Here is a 9,504-nt window from a genome sequence, read left to right on the forward strand (position 1 = left end):
CATCATATTGTAAGATATCAACATATAAAGCTGCGAAGTAAGATTTTGATATCATTACATGATGTACACATTTCAAATAATTTAGCAAGTATTGCATTTCATCACATGGTAAGATATCAACTCGTAGAATTTCGATGCAAGTCTTTTGTTTGATATCTTGACACGATACAAATCATAGCATTTGTTCATATATGGCATAATCATAGCATTAGTGTTTATAGTATCAATTCATATATTTCTCCCCCTTTGTCACTAACAAAAAGCATGGTAGTTGTGATACCAGGAGAACAATATAAGCAAATTATCAAGCATATAGAGGAAGGCATGATACATAGATTGCTTTGAATACTTCTTCCTTTTTTTGTTATAATCTTTTTGCAAGTAAAAATACTATCATCCATATTTCAAGATGGAATTCGTAAGCAGGATTCATTTCATCAAATTCATTTCAGAAAAAAAAATATTTTTCATAAGAGTGTATGAGAAAATCCAATTTTTAGCATTCCAATTGATAAGCGAATCCGAAAATGAAATGAACTCTTTCATGCATTCGGACAAGACTATGCTACAGATTTTCAAATACAATCATGAAGACAAAACATTTTTGTATTCAACACATAATTTCCAACATGTTTTTTAGGCATGTAATGGGAATCAAGTGATTTGATCATTCAATAAAGTCTGAAAAATAATTTTAACTAGTTTATGTATTCGGACACATCAACATTCCTAATTCTCTTCTTATGAAATCAAATTGCTCTTCACTTAGAGGTTTTATAAAAATATCAACTAGTTGATGTTTAGTGTTAATATCATGGCAATGTCATGACTTATCAACTGCATTGGTATATCATTTTCTCAAATTATATTTATCATGGAAATCAAGGCACAAGGTTTTCAAAACATTTAGTTTCAATGTAAAATCCGAGATAAACAATGAGAGATGTTTGTAACTCTGCATATGCTCAAAATATATCAGGTAACCATATCAAGGATCAAGGCAAAGCCCATCATGGTGAGTAACATAAGGAGTTTACAATAACAACAGATGATTGTGTTCATACAAGCTCATTCATGAGGTGAAAAATTAAAGTGCCTAAATAAAGAGTCAAATTGTCGATGAATTTGCTGCAGCTCAGATAGGATTTGATCTTGTCGATGTTCAAGCCGTTCTTGTCTTTGTTCGAATTGGTCCATCCGAATCCCAATATCTTCGACAGATGATGTATGAGTTTGCTTAAATGGATGTGTTTCCTCAAAGGGACAGATCGGAGGAGATTGGGTACCCCTAAAGACTGGTGTTTCCGGTTCTGGTTCTGGTTGAGAGGGATCGGTTCTTCTAGGCATTCTAACCCAGTTACCGTTTCTATAAAAACATCTTAATCGGTGAAGTAGATTTTTATTTATTATGCTAAACCTATCTACTTTTATTACTTCTTCTTCCGGTGGTATTAGAATATCGTAGGCTTTCATTATTCTAGTGATTATACCACCATATGGGAGCATCATGTCTTTCTTAGATAGTTCTAACATGTTTTGTTGGATAAGATAACTAAGACATATGTCATGTCCTTTCATGATCAAATACATAGTTCCTAATTCTAATTGGCTTACTTCATCATGATGGTATTGTTTAGGGAGAATGATGCTAGTTAGGATATGATGAAATACCTTAGTGTTTAGAGGCAGTAGATTTTCACAACTTTTAGGAACAAATGCTAAGTTGGGATTGGCAAAAATTATTCCTAAGGCTTCAACATATGTTGTTCCAATAGTTTCATCATCCCATGATCCTCTAAAGTAAAGTCCTTTACTTTTTATGGGAATGCCTATCATGTCGCAAATGAATTTATCCGTAATGGAGATATGTTGTCCTAAAAGATAGGTAGACATTCTTTCTTCTTCATCTATTTGTATGTTGTTGTAAAATAATCTAACAAGTCTTGGATAGATGGGTTCATTAATTTGTAAAATAGGGAGTAGATCTAAGTTTGCAAACCATTGGATTGTCTCTAAGTCTCTTAGTTCATTTAAATCTACATATTTTCCCTTATTGACACTCCTAAGTTCGAAAGAGGAAAACTTTTCAGCATGGTATTTTGAATCGAAAAGGGTGAGATCAAAATCTTCTACTAATCTCCTCTTTCTTTTGTCCCTTGAGGATCTTCTAGATCCCATAACTACTGCTGTTTAGAAGAATAGTGATGAGCAAGAGTAAATGAATCAAAAACAGAATTTAAGGGCTTCTTAGAGAATACCTTAGTGAGATCTTCAAGAGATGGAAGGATTGTTGATATTTTGCTCCGAAATGAGGGGTATTTGGGATGCTATGAGGGGAGAAATGGGGATGGAGGAGCTTTGGAAGAGTAAGGAGGGGAAGGGAGTGAGTTGGGGTAGGTTTCACCGTCGGCCCTAGCTTGGGTTAAAAAGGGCAGAGTTGCGGGCGGTTGCACCTCTGGCTGGGGCGGTGCAACCGCTTGCAACACGTGACAGCCGGAGGTGCTACCTCCAGCTGGGGCGGTGCCACCGCCTGCAGACGGTGAGCACTTGTTCTGATCGTAGTGTGATCTAATTTGAGAGTTTTTGTCTTGAGAAGAATTTTCATTCAGAGCAATCAACTTTACTTACGTAATTACGTAAGAGTTTTCCTTTTTTAAGACAAGAACTTTTGCACGATCAAGATAGATCTTTTAACGTGCATACTCTCAATGTCATACACATGTTTGTGACACTTTGTTCAAGTTGGTAAGCCTTGCAAGTTCATGACAAACTTAGTCAGTTCATGATATAGAGTTGGATTCGAAAGTTATGAACGGATGAAATTGATGGGTTCGAAAATCCAGAGGATATGTGAATTGAGAATCATGCATTTCTAATTCTGAAAAATCAAATAGGATTGTATCTAAATCGCATTTGTGATTTCTAATCTTCATCTGTTATTTAGGCCAGAGAGCATTGCGAGTTATTTTTGGATCTTGGGTCATGAATATCGAGAATCTAAGGAGCATAATATTATTTCTTGCTCCAGCTTATAATTTTTTTTTATGTCTTTACAAGAAAGGATGTTTTTTAGGTACCCATTTGCTTTTGGGTGCCTAAAAAATAGATCTACATTGTTTATTATGTTGCATAGAATTCATTATGGTTCCTTTAGGAACCCAAATTAATTTGTTTGGACTAATTTTCTTGAATGGACAATAATGTGTTTTGTGTCCAAGTTTGCAACAAAAGTTGCATTTGCTTTGGTGTCGAACATGTAAGATGGGGCCTTTTATGAAGGTGGTTGGATTTTGGTGAGGACTTCTCACAAATCCAATTCCACTTCTTTTGGGAACGTGACCCTTGTTTGCAAGGATCATGTTCAATGACTTGCTACCAACCTCGAATTTCTTCAAGGTGCCCTTAAGTAGCAAGTTTTCCTTTTGAAGAGTTTCTAGATCATGGCATTTTATGCATGAACTTAAACTATCATGATATTCAGTTTTTAACTTATCAAAATTACAAGTAAGACTATCATGCTCCTTTTTTAGCAATTTGTATTTTCTACTAATAATCTTGCATTCATCAAATAAGTCATGGAAGGCATTTAATAATTCATCAAATGATAAATCTGCATCTATTAAATTTGTTACCTCCTCTCCGATGGCCATCAAGGCGTAATGAGCAACTTGCTCGGTGTTGGACTCCTCTTCTTCGGATGCACTCGAATCATTCCATGTTGCTTTGAGCGCCTTCTTCTTTGATGTTCTCTTCTTGACTTGGGGACAATCACTTTTGTAGTGTCTCGGCTTCTTGCACTCATAGCAAATAACTTGGTCCTACTTGGGTTCAAATTTATTTTTTGTTTCATTCTTAAACTTATTTCTTTTAATGAATTTTTTAAATTTTCTTGTTAGAAGTGCCAAGTCATCATCACAGTCCTCATCACTTGAGTTTTCTCTCAAGTGGTCTTCTGAAGTTTTAATTGTCATATCCTTCCTATTCTTTGGAAGGATGTCTTCTTGCTCTTCATGAGTTTTGCAAGTCATCTCCTAGGTCATTAATGACCCGATTAGTTCTTCAAGAGGGAAGTTGCTTAGATCTTTCGCCTCTTGAATAGCAGTGACTTTAGGATCCCAACTCTTAGGAATGGATCTTAGAATCTTATTTACGAGCTCAAAATCCGAAAAACTTTTTCCGAGTCCTTTTAGACCGTTGACGACACCCGTGAAACGAGTAAACATGTCGCCAATGGTTTCACTCGGTTTCATCCGAAAAAGTTCGAAAGAATGTAACAGAAGATTGATTTTTGACTCTTTCACTCTACTTGGGCCTTCGTGAGTCACTTCGAGTGTGTGCCAAATATCAAATGCAGTTTCACAAGTCGAAACACGGTTAAACTCGTTTTTATCAAGTGCACAAAATAAGGCATTCATAGCCTTTGCATTAAGAGTGAAAGCCTTCTTCTCCAATTCATTCCAATCGATCATTGGAAGAGAAGGCTTCGAAAATCCGTTTTCGACAAGATTCCAAAGTTCAAAATCTATAGAAATAAGAAAGATCCTCATTCGAGTCTTCCAATAGGTGTAGTCCGTCTCATTGAACATGGGTGGACGTGTAATAGAATGGCCCTCTTGGTTTCCGGCATATGCCATCTCTCTTGGGTTTTAACCCGTTAGAGAGTTAACCCCGCTCTGATACCAATTGTTAGGATCAAGAGCACTAAGAGGGGGGGGGGGTGAATTAGTGCAGCGGAAACTTTCAACGATAAAACACGTTCGAACGATAAAAATAATTTCGGTGTGAAAGTCGATTCTAAGATTACTTCAACTTAAGATCAAGTGAGATGACGTTAAAATCAATCTATGAAGGCAGTTAGCAGTTATGATGAAAACCAGAATATAAGCGCAAACTAAAATACGACGTTCGTACGAAGAAGCTGATTTACGTCTAAATGTTGATTCGTAAATCACTTGATTAGGCGAGATACAGTTTAAGCAAGGATATAAAGGCAGTTTGCAGTTATGATTGAAATCAAAACGTAAACGCAAACTGAAATATGATGATCGTACGAAAAAACAAGTTTACGTCTAAACGCTGATTTGGAAAGTGCAAAGCTTGAAACCCGATCGTATATGCGCAGAAAGCAGTAAGCTTTAGAGGAGGTTTGCAGTAAAGATAATATGCTCAAAGTAAATGCAAACCGAGATTTAGAGTGGTTCGGTCAATCTTGACCTACTCCACTTTTGGCTTCCTCCACCGACGAGGTCACCGACGTCAACTAGAGGCCTTCCTTCAATAGGAGAAGGCCAACCACCCTTTTACAGTTTCACTCCTTTTGATGGGCTTAGGAGACAACCCTTCTAGAATTTTCTCTCCTCTCTTTACAACTCAGAACTTGAAGAACAGAGGGAGAAGAACTTTTGGCCTTTACAACAATTTTGAGCTCTAAGAATCACAGAAAAAGATCAAGATTTCGGTGTAAGTTCATTGCTCTTTCAGTGCTAAATGAGTGGGGTATTTATAGGCCTCAACCCAGTTCAAATTTGGAGCTCAAAACTGTCAATTCCCGGAATTCCGGGATCAGGCGGTTGCACCTCCTAACTGGAGCAGTTGCACCATCTGGCAGAGCTCGAAGACTGAGCCTTTGAGCGGTGCTACCTCCTGTCAGGGGCGGTTGCACCTCCTGACTGAGGCGGTTGCACTGCCTGGCAGAGCTCGAAGACCGAGCTCAGGCGGTGCCACCTCCTGTCAGGGGAGGTTGCACCGCCCAGTCTCGCTCGGAGACTGAGCCCCAGGCGGTGCCACCACCTAGCTGGAGCGGTTGCACCTCCCAGTCTCGCTCGGAGACTGAGCCCAGGCGATGCAACCTCCTGCCTTGGGCGGTTGAACCGCCTAGCAGAAATCAGGGTCCGAATGGGTTGATCCATTCGTCCCAATTTGGGTTTTTCAGGGGCCCAATTGCCCCAAGATTAAGTTAATGGGATCACCTCCCATTTCCAACTTAATCATTGTGATAACTACGATTTTTACTAAGACATTTACTGCAACTTGCTCCGGTGCGTCAATCGCTTCTTCCGGCGAGCTTCCGGCGAATTTCCGTCGATCATCCGATGATCCCTCGGTGATGCTCCTGCGGACTTCCGGCAAACTCCTGGACTTGCGACGATTCACTTGGCGAGTTCCGACGAGCTTCTTTGGCAAGCTTATGGACTTCTCGGATTTGTTCCCGCAGAACCTCCGACAACTGTCCGAACTTCCGTCAAACTCTCGAACTCCCAACGTGATCATTGTCTTGACTCCGGCGCAACTCCTGCTGCATGTCTTGCTTTCATCATAGTTAATCTTGCACACTTATCTCAACATATAGATTAGATAACAAATGACAATTGACTTCATCATCAAAATCCGAGATTCAACAGATTATGCAAAGGTATGATCGAAGCAGTTGGAGAGTTGGACTGCTCCAGAGCCCATATTCGCTTAAGGGAGCCCGGCAAGTCATAGGACAAGGTCGAGTAAGCGAATATTGCTACCAAGGAAGCTAAAGAGAACAAAATCGGTGCAAACCCTATAACGTGATGGCAGAGGCCATGCATGGGAGTTGTAGTCTGTCTTTTTATCGACCAAAGAGAGCTGCTTAGAGAACACAAAGGCATTGAAGCAAGGGGTCAAAAGGGGTGAGGAAGTGATGATGAGTCCAGAGGGACTTAGCTACCCAAAATTAAGTATCAGTTAGAATGGAGGTGGACTCGGAGGAGTGCCATAGAGACATATCTACTGATCATGAAGAAAAGGGATGCAGATGCGAGGCGACGGATAGTAGGGCCATGGGCATGGTAGCGCCATGGTACCGCAGAGGCGGGACTTCTGTGAAAGTCATTGATCTCTTGCTCTCATGGAGGGAGAGTGCTTGGTTGTGAAAAGGGCCGAGGAGGTGGAGCATGCAGAGGCAAACTCTAAGTACTGAGACAAGGCTGAAAGGCAGAGGCCAAGGAATTTCGTAAGACCGATGCCAACGAGCTTTTCATCAAGATAACCGAAAGTGAAGGACTTCGGGTCATGCAAGAGTGCACGACCAAGGAACGAAGCTGGTAGTACGTAGTGCTGTACCTTTGCTACTCAGTGGAGTAGGCGGCAGGGTTGATGGAGAAGACGGTACAATCCCAGAGGTGACCAAATCTATTAGAGAATTACTCCAAGTTAGGGTAAAAACTTCCTGCATTCCAGAAGTTCGATTGCATTGAGAAGGTGAATCACAGTAGCTAACTCAATGCAAGGAGTGCAAACACTTTGAGTGCTTCAGAAGTGTGAGCAAAGAGCAGGCGAAGGTCAATAACCAGCTCGATGCATAGAGTACAACCCTTAAGGAGGCGGGCAAAGTCAAGTAACCATTTTCTTCTCAACTCTTAAGAGAATGGGCGAAACCGAGTACCCCAATTCTCTTATCTATCCAGTAGAGGAGCGCTGCACAGGTTCAAAGACCCTTCGAAGATAATGGAAGACAATAGTTGTCAAATCCTCACCAATGGTGATCGGTGCTACTGAGAGTAGATTATCCGCTTCATTTCCCAACAGAATGCCAGTCGAAAGCAGAAGTGATGTGAATCTACTTGGAAGTGACAATTAAATGAAAGAAGAGTCGATGGACATTTTATGGAGGAAAGACCCAAAACTTCGAAAGTTTGCAAAGCGATGCTCGTTAAAGCTCCAACAAGCATCCACCCAATTCAAGCAGCATAAGGCATTTGAGAGACTAGTGCATAGTAAGGATGGTCTTTTCCTTCATCTGGAGGATCCGTAGGAATCAACAAGGATCAAAACAACTCAGCCAATCCCACACTAGAGTCAAAGTCATTGGCGAGTTGAAACAGCATAGCGGATAAAAAATTTGACTACTCAACAATAGCAGTGGAGAGCAACTGGGAGCCAAGAGGCGTATTGCAGCTGGAGTAGAAGATTGAAGACTTAGCAAAGGCAAGGAGTTGTAGTGTCGGCAAAAGGCTTCGACAAGGACGTCGAAGGAATAAGTAGGGGAGAATGTCCCGGACAAAGTTCTAAACAACGTAACCGTTCTTATTAAGATTCATAATTCATTATCATGAATTTCTTCATTTATTATGGTTTAAATGATTTCAGTTTCTTATTCTTTATGCATGAAACCGTTATTATTAAATTAAATATTTAATATCATTAAGTTCTTCATTATGGTCCAAACGTTACAAATTTGAATTAATTCTTGAACGTTATGAGTTGGCGATGATAAATGTTCTTGATGGGAGAACATCTATATATACATGAGGATTTTGGTCCCTTGGCTCAATCATCTCTTTGAAGCGAAAGGGTTTCCTACACCATCTAAAGCGAGAGTTTAGAGCCGAGAAGAACCAAAGTTCAAGAAGAAACCTCTGCAGAAATTCTTGGCGACAATGGCTGGAGGTACGCTATTTCGTTTCCGCATTAGTTTATTGTGTTTCTATTACAATGATTTAGAAACACAAGTTGGCTTCATTAAAATTTCTTACACTATAACCTCACGCTGAAGGTGAAGGATGGATTATCCACGGCTAAGTACGTGGCAGTTGTGTACGAGTCCTTGAAGGGCGAGAAGAAGCTCGAGTCCTTCGTGCTGATTCAGGTGAGTGGCCAATATTACATCGAACCACCTTTCACCATTTCATCATCATCATCTTCTTCCTCCTGATCTATACTCTTCTCTTTTTTTGCTGCTCATGCTCCATCTCGCTTTGGATAGCAAAAACTCGGTGGTTGGACTCCGGAAGACGTTAACAACCCCCACGTCCATGATATCGCTGTATTCGCTGTCTCCGAGCACAACAAAGAGGCGAAGGAGCCTCTGACCTTGGTGAACGTGGTGCAAGCTCAGAGCCAGGTGGTGGCCGGGGTCAACTACAAACTGCTGCTGGTGGCCAAAAACGAGAAGGGCGCGTCCGCCGGATACGAGGCGGTGGTGTGGGAGAAGGAATGGGAGAACTTCCGGAAGCTCACCTCCTTCAAGCGGCTACTCACAAACTAATTAATGCCTTATCCGTGTCCGTGTCGAATAAAGGAAGCTGAAAGCTTGATGTTGTGTCAGCAGTATTCGTACGTGTGTCGAATAAGTCATCGGCCTACAACGCTGAGAGGCGATGCGTTGTTCCTTTGCTGATGTGGTGACGAATAAAGCCTGTGTTATCACAACGCACGTCGTGTCATTCTATTCTCGTCATGATCATGATTTAATAAATCTAATATATATTTAAGATTTATTTTGGTAACTGATAATTAACTTATACATGAATAATAGTTGTAGATGTAAATGAATAATATTATATATTCGTTCGGCTTCTGCTCAACAAAAATAGTTGAAGCTTTTAGATTGTATTATTATTCAATCTCATTGAGATTGTATTATCACTTTTCCGATGCAAATCTTAAACTGAGTATATGTCATACATGGATTAAGAATATTTTACTCTGATCAGAATGAACTGGTAAAATTGTAGAATTTGTGTTGCATAAATA

General features: G+C 40.2%; 1 long non-coding RNA gene across 1 annotated transcript; it reads left to right on the forward strand.

Annotated features, from left to right (window-relative positions):
* Positions 1-8,500: 8,500 nt before the first annotated feature.
* On the forward strand, positions 8,501-9,180 carry LOC135612291 (uncharacterized). The gene is made up of 2 exons (XR_010486912.1): positions 8,501-8,617; positions 8,735-9,180. It is a non-coding gene; the product is annotated as an uncharacterized LOC135612291 (long non-coding RNA).
* Positions 9,181-9,504: the final 324 nt, after the last annotated feature.

The sequence above is a fragment of the Musa acuminata genome, chromosome BXJ1-2, assembly GCF_036884655.1.
Source record: "Musa acuminata AAA Group cultivar baxijiao chromosome BXJ1-2, Cavendish_Baxijiao_AAA, whole genome shotgun sequence".
NCBI classification, from domain to species: domain Eukaryota; kingdom Viridiplantae; phylum Streptophyta; class Magnoliopsida; order Zingiberales; family Musaceae; genus Musa; species Musa acuminata.